The sequence below is a fragment of the Triticum urartu genome, chromosome 5A (genome assembly GCF_056163025.1).
Source record: "Triticum urartu cultivar PI428250 chromosome 5A, HENAU_Tu73, whole genome shotgun sequence".
Lineage (NCBI taxonomy): Eukaryota > Viridiplantae > Streptophyta > Magnoliopsida > Poales > Poaceae > Triticum > Triticum urartu.
In genome coordinates, this window is record NC_141877.1 from 423,100,937 (window position 1) to 423,116,983 (window position 16,047).

Sequence of the window (16,047 nt, forward strand, 5' to 3'; positions counted from 1 at the left end):
GGAGGGGGAAATCATCGTCATCATCGTCGCCAAAACTCTCCCACCTTGGGGAGGGCAATCTCCATCAACATCTTCAACATCACCATCTCCTCTCAAACCTTAGTTCATCTCTTGTGTTCAATCTTTGTACCGGAACTATAGATTGGTACTTGTGGGTGACTAGTAGTGTTGTTTACATCTTGTAGTTGATTACTATATGGTTTATTTGGTGGAAGATTATATGTTCAGATCCATTATGCTATTTAATACCCCTCTGATCTTGAGCATGATTATCATTTGTGAGTAGTTACTTTTGTTCTTGAGGTCACGGCAGAAATCTTGTTGCAAGTAATCATGTGAATTTTATGTGTCCGATATTTTGATGGTATGTATGTTCTGATTCCCTTAGTTGTGTCATGTGAACATCGACTACATGACACTTCACCATATTTGGGCCTAAGGGAATGCATTGTGGAGTAGTTATTAGATGGTGGGTTGCGAGAGTGATATAATCTTAAACCATAGTTTATGCGCTATTCTGTAAGGGACTGATTTGGATCCAAAAGTTTAATGCTATTGTTAGAATTTATTCTTAATACTTTTCTCGTAGTTGCAGATGCTTGCGAGGGGGTTAATCATAAGTAGGAGGTTAGTTCAAGTAAGAACAACACCTAAGCACTGGTCCACCCACATATCAAATTATCAAAGTAGCGAACACAAATCAAACCAACATGATGAAAGTGACTAGGTGAAATTCCTGTGTACCCTCAAGAACGGTTTGCTTATCATAAGAGATTGTTTTGGCCTGTCCTTTGCCTCAAAAGGATTGGGATACCTTGCTGCACCTTTGTTACTACTATCGTTACTTGCTCGTTACAAGTTATCTTGCCATCAAACTACTCATTACTTATAATTTCAGTGCTTGCAGAGAATACTGTGCTGAAAACCACTTGTCATTTCCTTCTGCTCCTCGTTGGGTTCGAGACTCTTACTTCGAAAAGACTACGATTGATCCCCTATACTTTCAATATTTTCAATAGGTGTAGTAGGTTGAGGGGTAGCTAATTGTGGTTCCGGTAAAGGTGAAGATACCCCGAATAAACCCCTCAAAGGATTGTTTTCCATAGTAACAAGTGACAATAAATTTTAGCACACCATATAAATGTCTCCTTACCAAATTCCACTTACCAAAGGCGCTTCACTCCCCGGCAACGGCGCCAGAAAATAGCATTGATGACCCACAAGTATAGGGTATCAATTGTAGCTCTTTTTGATAAGTAAGAGTGTCAAACCCAATGAGGAGCAGAAGGAAATGACAAGTGGTTTTCAGCAAGGTAATGTCTGCAAGTGCTGAAATTGTAAGTAGCAGAGTAGTTTGCTAGCAAGATAATTTGTAATGAGAAAGTAACTATAGTAGCAATAAAAGTGCAGCAAGGTATCCCAATCCTTTTTAGGCAAAGGACATGCCAAAACGGTCTCTTATGATAATCAAAGCGTTCTTGAGGGTACACGGGATTTTCATCTAGTCACTTTCATCATATTGGCTTAATTCGTGTTCGGTACTTTGATAATTTGATATGTGGTTGCACCGGTTCTTAGGTGATGTTCTTACTTGAAAAAACCTCCTACTTATGATTAACCCTCCCGCAAGCATCCACAACTACAAGAAAAGTATTAAGAATAAATTCTAACCATAGCATTAAACTTTTGGATCCAATCGGTCCCTTACAAAATAGCACATAAACTGGGGTTTAAGCTTCTGTCACTCTCGCAACCCATCATCTAATTGCTACTCCACAATGCATTCCCCTAGGCCCAAATATGGTGAAGTGTCATGTAGTTGACGTTCACATGACACCACTAAGGGAATCACAACATACATACTATCAAAATATCGAACACATATCAAGTTCACATGATTACTTGCAGCATGATTTCTCCCATGACCTCAAGAACAAAAGTAACTACTCACAAACGATAATCATGCTCAAGATCAGAGGGTTATTAAATAGCATATTGGATCTGAACATACAATCTTCCACCAAATAAACCATATAGTAATCAACTATAAGATGTAATCAACACTACTAGTCACCCACAAGCACCAATCTATAGTTATGGTAACAAGTTTGAACACAAGAGATGAACTAGGGTTTGAGATGAGACAATGCTGTTGAAGATGTTGATGGAGATTTCCCTCCCCAAGATGGGAGAGTTGTTGATGATGATGATGACGATGATTTCCCCCTCTGGGAGGGAAGTTCCCCCGGCGGAATCACTCTGCCGGAGGGCAAAAGTGCTCCTGCCCAACTTCCGCCTCAAGACAGCGGCACTTCATCCCGAAAGTCCTCCCTCTATTTTTCTAGGTCAAAATGACTTATACACAAGAAGATGGGCACTGGTAACCCACAAGTATAGGGGATCGCAGCAGTTTTTGAGGGTAGAGTATTCAACCCAAATTTATAGATTCGACACAAGGGGAGCCAAAGAATATTTGAAGGTATTAGCAGCTGAGTTGTCAATTCAACCACACCTGGAGATTAATTATCTGCAACAAGTAATCAGTAGCAAAGTAATATGATAGTTTTGATAGTGGTGACTATCAGTGTCAAAACCGGCCGATCTCGGGTAGGGGGTCCCGAACTATGCATCCGAGGATCGAAGGTAACAGGTGGCAGGGGACAGGATGTTTACCCAGGTTCGGGCCCTCTTAATGGAGGTTATACCCTACTTCCTGCTTGATTGACTTTGATGAGTATAGGGGTTACAAGAGTTGATCTACCTCGAGATCGTAATGGCTAAACCCTAGGTGTCTAGCTTGTATGATTTGTGTTAGCCTCTACGGACTAAATCCTCCGGTTTATATAGACACTAGAGGGGCCTAGGGTTGTACATAGTTGGTTTACAGAGAAAGGAAACTACACATCCGAAAGCCAAGCTTGCCATCCACGCAAAGGAGAATCCCAGCTAGACACTGGGGAAGGCCTTCTATCTTGTATCTTCACGGACCATTAGTCTGGCCCATGTCACATAGCCCGGACGCCCGGGGACCCCCTAATCCAGGACTCCCTCAGTAACCCCTGAACCAGGCTTCAATGACGATGTGTCTAGCGCGCATATTGTCTTCGGCATTGCAAGACGGGTTCCTCCTCCGAATACTCCAAAGCAATTGAACAAGAGAACTATATCCGAATCTGTATAATAGTTACAACCCTGAACCACAAGGGCAAAATACTTAAACAAAATAAGTCATGTCTACTGACAGCTTTTTCGGCGAGACGTTACGTCTAGCCTTATTATTATTTGAACCGTTTTGTGGCCTCCTGCTTCGCGTTTCGAGGCGCAACCTCTATTGACACGTCTTGTCAAAGCAGAGATCATGCCCCCTTATTGCGGGATTTTGATCAATATGGGTTTGGGTAATCCAACCATGCAGTTCGCACGATCCCTTGAGAATAGGCGAGTTTTAAGGCTTGTGAGGGGTCGCTTGATATTCACTACCTTTATAATAGGATAAGGACCCATCTTTTTACCCCACACCTTCTTATTCCTTAGCCCTTCCATCCTCGAGCTCTAGCGCCCAAGTTTCGATCTTTTCCATCGCCACCAAATACTCCAGCCATGTCCGGATCCAGCTCACAGGGCAAGTGGATGGCGTCCTCCGTCACGGAGAGGAACGTCAAGGAACTCCGGGAAGCGGGGTACTTGGCCGCGGACATCGCCCACCGGCTCCCTGCCAAAAAAGCAGATCATTGATGACCCACAAGTATAGGGGATCTATCGTAGTCCTTTCGATAAGTAAGAGTGTCGAACCCAATGAGGAGCAGAAGGAAATGATAAGTGGTTTTCAGCAAGGTATTCTCTCCAAGTACTGAAATAAGTGGTAACAGATAGTTTTGTGATATGATAAACTGTAACGAGCAACAAATAACAAAAGTAAATAAAGTGCAGCAAGGTGGCCCAATCCTTTTGTAGCAAAGGACAAGCTGGAACAAACTTTTATAATAGGAAAAGCGCTCCCGAGGACACATGGGAATATTGTCAAGCTAGTTTTCATCATGTTCATATGATTCGCGTTCGATACTTTGATAATTTGATATGTGGGTGGACCAGTGCTTGGGTGCTGTTCTTACTTGAACAAGAATCCCACTTATGATTAACCTCTATTGTAAGCATCCACAACTACAACAAAAGTATTAAGGTAAACCTAACCATAGCATGAAACATATGGATCCAAATCAGCCCCTTACGAAGCAACGCGTAAACTAGGGTTTAAGCTTCTGTCACTCTAGCAACCCATCATCTACTTATTACTTCCCAATGCCTTCCTCTAGGCCCAAATAATGGTGAAGTGTTATGTAGTCGACGTTCACATAACACCACTAGAGGCTAGACAACATACATCTTATCAAAATATCAAACGAATACCAAATTCACATGACTACTCATAGCAAGACTTCTCCCTTGTCCTCAGGAACGAACGTAATTACTCACAAAGCATATTCACGTTCATAATCAGAGGGGTAATAATATGCATATAGGATCTGAATATATGATCTTCCACCAATTAAACCAACTAGTATCAACTACAAGGAGTAATCAACACTACTAGCAACCTACTAGCACCAATCCCGGTCTTTGAGACAAGAATTGGATACAAGAGATGAACTAGGGTTTGGAGATGAGATGGTGCTGGTGAAGATGTTGATGGAGATTGCCCTCTCCCGATGAGAGGAGCGTTGGTGATGATGATGGTGATGATTTCCCCCTCCGGGAAGGAAGTATCCCCGGCAGAACGGCTCTGCCGGAGCTCTAGATTGGATCCGCCAAGGTTCCGCCTCGTGGCGGTGGAGTCTCGTCCCGAAAATTTCATCTATATTTTTTTCTCATCGAAAGACCTCATATAGGAGAATATGGGCATCGGAGAGCCACCAGGGGGCCCACGAGATAGGGGGCGCGCCCAAGGGGGGGGGGCGCCCCCCACCCTTGTGAGCAGGGTGTGGGCCCCCTGGCCTTCATCTTTGGCGTGGATTTTTCTTTATTTCTTTTAAGACGTTCCGTGGAGTTTTAGGACTTTTGGAGTTGCGCAGAATAGGTCTCTAATATTTTCTCCTTTTCCAGACCAGAATTCCAGCTGCCGGCATTCTCCCTCTTTATGTAAACCTTGTAAAATAAGAGAGAATAGCCATAAGTATTGTGATATAAAGTGAAATAACAGTCCATAATGCGATAAATGTTGATATAAAAGCATGATGCAAAATGGACGTATCAATCATCCCTACACCAGAGCCTAACGGGAGGGTACTGTTCATCCCCCACTTTCTCCGCGGACCAGGGTTTCCTCTCCACCCTTTCGTCTGTGGGCTCATGTTTTACTGTGGGCTAGATTTCCATGATCTAGCCCCAAATTCCTTCCTCCACATTTTGGCGTTCATCGTCGTGTGCGAGGCGCTCCTCCGCATTCCCCCCACTTCGGCCTATGGCTCAAGGTCTTTAACATGAAGCCGAAGGTGGTTGACGGGTAGCACGCAGACTGCGGAGACGCCATGGTTAGCAAGCTTCCCAACGTCACCTGGCCAAAAGGGGCCTTCGTGGAGACTGTCAAGATATGACAGCAGGAGTGGTTCTACATCACCAAACCCCGCGACACCAACTAGGTGGCCGCTCCTGAGTTTAGATCCGGCCCCCAATGCAGCTTGCATCGTGGATTAACAAGGGTCTAGATTGGACATCATCCGATAAAGTGATGACGCTGCAGAAGCGCATCAAAAATATGATGGAGAAGAACACCAGCCATGCTGATGTGATACAGGTGATGCTTTTTCGCCGGATTATTCCCTGCCAGCCCCGGTCTCTCCACATGTGGGAGTTCAATCGGGCTAGCCCTCGGACCCTGCAGTGATTCTTCGGCACGACACATGAACAAATCTGGAAGCTGCTTTTCAAGGCCCAGAAGTCGTGGCTGGAGACGACCGAAGACATCGGCCTCGACTGTTCTCATCCGGCCACACCAGTAAGTTTTATGATTTCCGGACATAACTTCATTTTGTAAACCCAAGGGGTACGCTGAGCTTTCAATTCTTCCCTCTGGGCTGGATAAAGAAGGCGGAGCGGATCCAATGTCCGGCTATGCTGCTCGAAGACCCAGCCATTCCTCTACTAACGAAGATGCTGGTCCTAGCACCGTACTAGGCTCGGAGAAGAAGGCCAAGAAGAAAGGCAAGGGGCCAAAAGTGGTCTCCACCGTAAAGGTACTTCGGACGCGGTGTCCGGAGATACCAAAGTTCTCTCCTCCCACGAGGGAGATGAAGACGAAGAGGAGTTGGAGGAAGAGGGAAATTCTCCCCTCAAGGAGAAGAAGAAGAGGGCGGCCTCCGCCGACCTAGAGGCGGAGGCGTCCAAAAGTGGGAAGATAACCCTCTTGGATGGCTCGGACTTGGATGCCGAAGCCATCCCCCAGTGGCGCCCCACGGCGAAGCCCCTGGCCAAATCATAAGTATTCGAAGGTACTATGCATATGTTCAGGTTTTTAGAAATCGTAGGATAACACATCATTTATGTATTTCAGTCTGGCCCATGATCTTCCCCAACAATCATCGTCTTCGGGGAACTCTTTGGCGCCGGAGATGATGTAGAGTGAAACGCCTCCGTGAGCCTCTCCGCCGGATGCCACGGATGACACCGAGGTGTTGTCCCAAAGGACCTCTCCGTGCCAGGGAGAGGTGCAGAGGGCCGCTGAAACGGCGCTAGAGCGTAATGCCTCGGCTGCCGAAAACATGGGGTGCACAACCCCCATGGAAACTGACGACGGGGGCCCGAACCAGTCCGGCCCCCAGCCGAATACAACTACTGAGACCCACATGGCTCCGAAATCGAGCGAGCAGCCCCCTTTAAGGGAGGGGGGAGTACCAACTCCACCGGCGACCTCCATCAATCCGGAGGCGCCGGACAAATTGAGGGAAGCACTTCAACATGCTTCCGTCATGGAGGAGCACCGTGCCCTAATGGGTATGGTGGTTGAAAAAGTTCAGTCTGCCAAAAGCAGGCTGAACGAAGCTTTCACCAGCTTGTTAACATGCATTGAGGTATGCGATGTAATATTCTTAGCAGCTTTTGCATGTGCAACAAATATGCCTGTGTATAGATAGTAGCCCCTGAGACTCTGTTCAGCTTTTTGAAAAAGAGGCAGGATAGAGGATCAAATATTCGCCGGAGTTAACATACTTATCTATTTTGGTAAATAGGCTTCACTGTTAGCGGCTTCAGCGAAGGACGCTGAAGTTTCTGAACTCCAGTATAACTGAAGCTGGCTGATGATGAGATCCACCGTCTTAACAAGTGGTTCGATGAGGCCCAAGGTATGCTTTTAAAAGACCCCTTTCAAGCCTAAATTGCAATGCAAACTCAGAGTTTAGGCTCATGTGCTGCTACATGTATGTTTGCAGGCAGCGCGACCAAGGTTGAGACCCTTAAAAGCGCCCTTGTCGAAGCCAAGGAGGAGGTGGAAGCGAGCAAAGCGGCCGCGGATTTAAAGGCCGAATAGGCCGCCCGCCGCCAGTATGAGGAGAGGGTGACCGAGGTGGAGCAAGAGCTTAAGGACGCCGCCGACAAGTGCGAGTCCTTGGAGGAGTAGAATAAGGCCCAAGCAACTGAACTCGCCAAGGCTCTACAAGAGGCCAAGGAGGCGCAGACCGAGTCCCAGGCGGCTCGTGAGGAGATCAAGCAAGCCGAACAAATAGTGGCTGGTAAGCCTTTTCTTTTACAGAGTATATTTGGCGGTCGGAGGTATGTTTTGCTGAATCGACCATGGAGTACTCCAGAAGCCTTTGCGGATCTCCCACAGAGTGCTGCCGATGCTGCACAGCATTTCCGGGCCCAAGAAGGGGAAACGACGGAGAAGCTCTTCTGGTCGCAGTACCTGGCACCGGAGCGGCCAATACTACTAAACAACCAGATGATGCAGCTAGCGGAGCTGCATAGGATGTCTGGTTTGGCCATGAAGGACATCATAGTCCGGTTATGGCCAACTGGACCCATTCCTAGCAGTTACTTTTGGCCTGGTCAAGCAGCTCGGCGACGCCTTGCCCCGAGTTGAGGCTGTGAAGCACTCTGCGTGAATAGAAGGTGCACGGATGGCCTTTGCCCGTGTCAATATGCACTGGGCGAAGATGAAGGCCGCCGTTGTGGCGGTTGACGGTCCGCCCGGAGGCAAGGACCACCGCAAGTCGGAGCACTGTTTTGAAGATGTCCTCTACGGTGCCCGTTTTATAGAGAGTCAACACTCGAAGGATATTGTGTTCAAGTGAATGTATCTGAACTGCCCCGACCTTGTATTATAAACAAGGCTTTGTAAGACATTTATGATTTTATCTGAACTACATACCTCCTGTGTGGCCGTATTTTATTATTCTTGAAAGTTTGCTAGTCATCGGCTTCAGCCCCCACATAGATGCTACGGGGTGTTCATAATGACGTGTAATCACTCTTGACCCAACGTCTTGGTCTTTAAAGGAGGTGACTTACGTAACGAACGAGGCAATCAGACTATGCGGCTTTAGCGCTTTCACTTAGCCATAGGAGTTTGACTGTAGGGCTAAGAACTAGCCTCTGGTGCGCGTGCGGCTGTCCGAACTGGGATGCCTTAGGCGCATGACCGGACCGAAGTTAGTCCTTCGTGTAATATAGAAAAAATCGCAAGAGATTTACATTAAGTCGCCGAATAGCCGACCAACTTTCGCCATACCATGACAGTCACTTTTCGGCTTTCTCTACTGAGGTGTTTGACCGGACGAACCAAAAACACAATCGCAGTAGTTCTCCCTTTACTACCTTAGTCGAACAAGCGGAACGTAAGGTCGTAACCACACGAGCCAGGCAACCCAACTATTGACCAAACCCATGATTCGGAGCTGATGCATATAATGTCATATTTGGGACGCCGAAGTATACTATAAAAGTGTTCAGGCATATTTTTTTGTGAAAAATATATGTGGCTGACTAGAGCCCCTGGCGATTTAAATCGAGCCAAGGTGTGTGTGTGCCAATCTGACGTAAAGAGGGAATACATATTAGGAAATAAGCCAATACCAAACAGGGTTGGGCGAAACTGTTTCCATTATAGTCTGATTGATATGTCAAAACATATTTTTACAGAGGATGCGATAAGCATCGAGGCTATTTTACATGCCGAGCCCAAGGGAAAGCTGTATACATGTCCTAAAAAGGAAAAGATGATGATCCTTTGGACATTTTGCCGCATGTCTGCGCTGCTTTTCGCCTTGGTGTATGATCCTTTGAGGGGATCAATGATCAAGTATATATGAGGGGCCTAGAAAAGGGCCCTTGGTACCATCGAAAAGTGGTGTGTGTTGTAAGGAACCTGAAAAATAAAAATAAGACGAAGAAAAGGAAGAATATGAGGGTCCTAATAGGGTCGGGCCGTATTGTGGACTTTGTTTTTAGTGTGCCTCTGTCTTTGCCCATGGTATTTTTAGTGCGTAATTATGTACGTGCGGTACATATGCTGCAATCAGGTTGGGGCTTTGACGGAGGCCGGATTGCTATTCTAGCTCTGGACGAGCCGAACTGTCATTCTGCAGGGTAGGCCGGACTCGTTTGACAATGTCCGGCTTGATAAGGCCACCCTGTAATTTAGTTGCGAGTGCTGAAGTGTGCTCCTCAGTACGGAGGGAGCGCTCCATGTTTCCATTAACTGTTATAACGCCGCGTGGTCTAGGCATCTTGAGCTTTAGATAAGCATAGTGCAGGACCGCGTTGAAACGGGCGAACACGGTTCATTCTAGCAGTGCGTGATAGCCACTGCGGAAAGGGACGATGTCGAAGATCAAGTCTTCGCTTCGAAAATTATCCGGTGAGCCGAAGACTACCTCCAGCGTTATGGACCCTGTGCAGTAGGCCTCTACGCCGGGTATCACTCCTTTGAAGGTGGTTTTGGTGGGCTTGATTCTTGACAGATCAATGCCTATTTTATGGACAGTGTCCTAGTAAAGCAGGTTAAGACTGCTACTGCCGTCCATAAGGACGTGCGTGAGATGGAAGCCGTTGATAATTGGATAGAGGACCAATGCTGCCGAACCTCCATGAGGGATACTGATCGGATGGTCTTTGCGATCAAAAGTGATCAGACAGGCTGACCATGGATTAAATTTTGGGGCGATTGGCTGTATGGCATAAATGTCCCTTAGTGCGCGCTTGTGCTCCCGCTTGGGGATATGAGTGACATAGATCATGTTCACAGTTTTTACCTCAGGGGGAAATTTCTTTTGCCCCCCGGTGTTTGTTGGGCAAGTCTCTTCGTTGTTGTCCTCGCTGGGCGGCTCCTTTCCTTTATGTTTGGTGTTTAGCTTACCGGCCTTTTTAAAGACCCAACAATTTTCTGTTGGTATGATTGGCAGGCTTGTTAGGGGTGCCATGAATCTGGCAAGGCCGGTCAAGTATTCTGTCCAAACTAGATGGACCGTCTTTGTTTCCTTTGAACGGTCTCTTCCTCTGACCGGGTTTAGACCCTCTAAATCCGGCATTGACCGCCGTGTCTTCGGTATCTTAGTTGTTAATTCGACGCTTGTGTTTGTTGTGTCATGGCTTGCCGTTGCCATCTCTGACTTCAGAGGTGCCAGGATCACTGGTAGCGTTGCTTCTACGAGCTAGCCAGCTATCTTCTCCTGCACAAAAGCAGGTCATAAGTGCGATGAGAGCTGCCATGGACTTTGGTTCTTTTTGACCGAGGTGGCGGGCGAGCCACTCGTCCCGGATGCTGTGTTTAAAGGCCGCGAGGGTTTCAATGTTCGGATAGTCTACAATTTGGTTCTTTTTAATTAAGGACCTGGTCCAGAGCTTCCGGGCTAACTCTTTAGGTTACTGGACTATGTGACTAAGGTCATCGGCGTCTGGAGTCCGAACATAGGTACCTTGGAACTATGCTCTAAAGGCATCCTCCAGATCTTCCCAACTACCAATGGAGTTTTCTGGGAGGCTGTTTAACCAGTGTCGTGCTGGTCCTTTGAGTTTTAGGGGGAGGTACTTGATGGCATGGAGATCGTCACCGCGAGCCATGTGGATGTGGAGAAGAAAATCTTCGATCCATACTACGGGATCTGTCGTTCCATCGTATGATTCAATATTCATGGGTTTAAACCCTTCTAGGAACTGGTGCTCCATTACCTCATCAGTGAAGCATAAGGGGTGTGCGGAGCCTCTGTATCGGGCGACGTCGCGACGTAGTTCGGATGAAGTCCGTATGCGGTTTTCGACCCTGGTAAGGTTATGCCTTTCCGGCCAAGCTTGACGGTCGTCCTCTCGCGCTGGGGTGCGCCCCCTTGATCCATAGATTGATCTTGCTTGCCCTGCTCTATTACTCAGGTCTTGTCACAGGTCGTAGATGTATCCTGGAGCCGCTGTCTCTCTGCCTCTACGGCGAGGTGGTGCGGGTTGGTGTTCGGCGTCGGTGGCCGCTTTATCTTGCCTGCGTGGTGGCCGGTCTGGTTCATCAGCACGGTCATGTCTTGACGGTATGGGCTCGAGGGCCTCGTCGTTAAATTGTGGTAATAGCCGACGCTTCAGATAACTCTTTGCTGGCCATTGAAGGCCATACTCTTCGGCGGCTAGGATTTGGGTCCACCTGTCGTTGAGTGTATCATGTTCGGCTTGGAACCGCTGCTGCTGCTTTTTAGGCTTCTCACAGTCGCGATTAGCTGGCACTTAAATTGATCCTGCTCGAGTGTTTTGTTTGGCACGATGAAGTCTTCGTCGCCAAGGCTCACATCATCCTTGGAGAGCGGTAGATAATTACTGTCTTCTGAGTCCTCGTTCCCGACCGGATCGTCAGGGTGAACTTGCCCCTCCACCGCATCATCCTATTCGGATGTGGGCTTGACGGGGGCTTCGGGGTCTTCGGCATCCTCTGGAGTGTTATCGTCTCCGGTGTCGGTGTTGCTGTCTTTGCCATGACGCGATTTTGAGCGGCGTCGCTGGCGTCGACGCTTTGGTGGAGCCTCAAAAGGTTTGTCCTCAACTGGATCCTTCCTGCCTTCGCCATTGTCCTCTTTGGATGTATCCACCATATATACATCGTATGTGGACGTGGCCGTCCAACGCCCGGTAAATGGCAGGTCTTGGCCTTGTTCGTCTCCGGCATCGTCATCCATGTCGTCAATGTCTTCTGAGGCGTAGTCCAGCATGTCGGTTAAATCTTCGACAGTGGCTATAAAGTGGGTGGTGGATGGGACTTAAATTCCCTGCTCTTAGCCGCTAGTCCGGGCTGGGCATAGTTCAAAAGTGATTCCTCTGTAATGGCGAGGGATCGCATTAAGTCCATAGGCTCATTTAAGAACGAGGTTTGGACGGGGAAACGAGAGTTCGCGGGGTTGGCCGGGGCGAAGGCCTCCTGGCCATGCCTACTTGGCGCGGACTTCGAGTGTTCGAATCTAGAGTTCGGGGGCGAGTTCGGCCTTTCAATGATAGGGGGAACCCGGTCTGATTCCGAGTTCGCCGCAGACACAACCGCCTCTGGATCCTTGATAGTGTAGTTCATAGCGGAGAGTCCGGTGGGATCCAAACTCCCATCTTCGGACCTGATGGTTTGCTCCAGATCTAAGGCCAGAGTAGTGATCGGGGTCGTGAATTCTTCGAAGATCAAGTCTCCTTGGATATCAACGATATAGTTTAGGTTTCCAAAACTGATCTGATGACCAGGGGCGTAGCTATTGATCTGTTCGAGGTGGCCAATCGAGTTGGCACGCAGTGCGAAGCCGCCAAATATGAAAATTTGTCCGGGGAGGAAAGTCTCCCCCGAAATAGCATCGTTGTAGATGATCGAACGAGCCATCGAGCCTTCTGTTTGACGACACAGTGGAACTCTCAATGAAAGCACCAATGTCGGTGTCAAAACCGACTAATCTCGGGTAGGGGGTCCCGAACTGTGCGTCTGAGGATTGAAGGTAACAAGTGGCAGGGGACACGACGTTTACCCAGGTTCGGTTCCTCTTAATGGATGTAATACCCTACTTCCTGCTTGATTGACTTTGATGAGTATAGGGGTTACAAGAGTTGATCTACATCGAGATCATAATGGCTAAACCCTATATGTCTAGCCTATATGATTTGTCTTAGCCTCTACGGACTAAACCCTCCGGTTTATATAGACACCAGAGGGGCCTAGGGTTGTACAGAGTCGATTTACAGAGAAAGGAAACTACACATCCAAACGCCAAGCTTGCCATCCACGCAAAGGAGAGTCCCATCCGGACACGGGGGAAGGCCTTCTATCTTGTATCTTCATGGCCCATCAGTCTGGCCCATGTCACATAGCCCGGACGCCAGGGGACCCTCTAATCCAGGACTCCCTCAGTGAAAGTAGCAATAGTAATGGTAACAGTGATAGCAGTAATTTTCTAGCAAGTGTAGCAGTGATGATAGCAGTAGTAACTTAGCAAGAACAATATAAGATAAATTCATAGGCATTGGATCGGTGACTTGTTGGATGATATTCATCATGAGACAGTTATAACCTAGGGCGATACGACACTAGCTCCAGTTCATCAATATAATGTAGGCATGTGTTCTGTAAATAGTCATACGTGCTTATGGAAAGAACATGCATGACATCTTTTGTCCTACCCTCCCGTGGCAGCGGGGTCCTATTGGAAACTAAGGGATATTAAGGCCTCCTTTTAATAGAGAATCGGAACAAAGCATTATCACACGGTGAATACATGAACTCCTCAAACTACAATCATCACCGGTAGTGGTCCCGACTATTGTCACACCGGGGTTGCCGGATCATAACACGTAGTAGGTGACTATAACTTGCAAGATTGGATCTAGAACATGGATATAATGGTGATAACATAAACAGTTCAGATCAGAAATCATGGCACCCAGGCCTGTCGGTGTCAAAATCGGCGGATCTCGGGTAGGGGGTCCCGTACTGTGCGTCTAGGCCGGATGGTAACAGGAGGCAAGGGACACGATGTTTTACCCAGGTTCGGGCCCTCTTGATGGAGGTAAAACCCTACGCCCTGCTTGATTGATATTGATGATATGGGTAGTACAAGAGTAGATCTACCACGAGATCAGAGAGGCTAAACCCTAGAAGCTAGCCTATGGTATGATTGTATGTTGTGATTGTTGTCCTACAGACTAAAACCCTTCGGTTTATATAGACACTGGAGAGGGTTAGGGTTACACAAGGTAGGTTACAAAGGAGGAGATATCCATATCCGTATTGCCTAGCTTGCCTTCCACGCCAAGTAGAGTCCCATCCGGACACGAGACGAAGTCTTCAATCTTGTATCTTCATAGTCTAACAGTCCAGCCTATGGAGATAGTCCGGCTATCCGGAGACCCCCTAATCCAGTACTCCCTCAGTAGCCCCTGAACCAGGCTTCAATGACGATGAGTCCGGCGCACAGTATTGTCTTCGGCATTGCAAGGCGGGTTCCTTCTCCGAATACATCACAGAAGAACTTGAAAACGAGGATAGTGTCCGACCCTGCAAAACAAGTTCCACATACCACCATAGAGAGAATAATATTTCCACAAATCTTTAATCTGCTGACACGTTTTGGCAACATGACATCATGCCATGGCCCGGTGCTTATTCGAACCGTTTTTCCTCAACTAGCTCCGCACATAATGCGAGGCGGTTTCCTGACACGTCTTGTCAAAGCAGAGATCATGTTCCCACAATTACGGGATTCTCATTAATACGGTCGTGGGTAACCCAACCGTGTCTAGGACTCCTAGATTATAGGCAAGTCCAAATGGCTACGGACAGGACGCTTGATATTCACCCTCTTTATAAAGGGACAAGGCTTTTACTTTTTCCCTCCCGTGCTCAATCGAATCCTTCCCCCACCTCGAGTTCAAACACCCAAAGCCCAGGTTAGGTGCTCCGAACCTTCAATCATGTCCGGATCTAGCCTTCAAGGCTGATGGATGCCCTCCTCCGTGACAGAAGAGTACATCAAGAAGTTGAGGGAGGCCAGATACCTGTCCGCCGAGGTTTCGCATCGGCTTCGTGCTCGAGGGCAGGTCGTCCCTACTCCCGAACAATGAGAACGTCGTGTTCGTCTCCCACTTCCTCCGAGGCCTAGGCCTCACTCTAGATCCCTTCGTCAGGGGTTTGATGTTCTATTACGGGCTAGATTTCCACGATCTAGCTCCGGACTCCTTTCTCCATATCTCGACATTTATTGTCGTATGTGAGGCCTTCCTCCGCATTACCCCTCACTTCGGCCAGTGGCTCAAGACCTTTGAAGTGAGGCCGAAGATGATCGAGGGGCAACATGTAGCATGCAGAGGTGCATCAATAGGCAATATGGCAGGAGCTCAATGGCCGAAAGGTTCCTTTCCGGAGGTGTCCGAATTATGTCAACGGGAGTGGTTTTATGTCATAGCTCCCAGAAGTGCCAAGTGGGCGGTATCCCCCGCTTTCCGCTCAGGCCCCCCACCACGACTAATGTCATGGATTAGCAGAGGTCTGAGCTGGGGTCCAGCAAAGGACGTGCCTATACTGCAAAGCCACATTCGAGATCTCTTCGACGGAGATTTTAATTTGGTCGTGGTAGTACAAGTTATGCTAGTTCGTCAAGTCCAGCCTTGCAAACGCCGGCCCCTTCGCTTGTGGGAGTTCAACCCAGAAGGACCTCGTGCCATTCAAAGTTTCCTCGGCCTGACGCACGAGGATATGTACAAGTCATTCTTCGGACCTCAAATAGAGTGTCCGGATGCTACTGAGGACGTGGGCCTGAGCAGTAACCGCACCGCCGAACAAGTAAGAAATCCTCTAGCCGAACACACATCCTTTTATTCATCATGAAGTTATTTATGAGAGATCGCTCTTTGACCAGGACTGGCTAACAAAGGCGAATATGATTCGGTGTTCGGCCCCCCTCCCTGAGGGTTTGGAAAATCCGATATTGGAAAAGATGCTCGAGCTCGCACCTTGCCCGGAGCCCTCGAAGGAAGATACAGGGGGGAATAATATGGGCGGAAGTGGGCCCCCATCGCTGCCAGTTCCAACCGAGGGAATGAGCGCCTCCTTAAAGG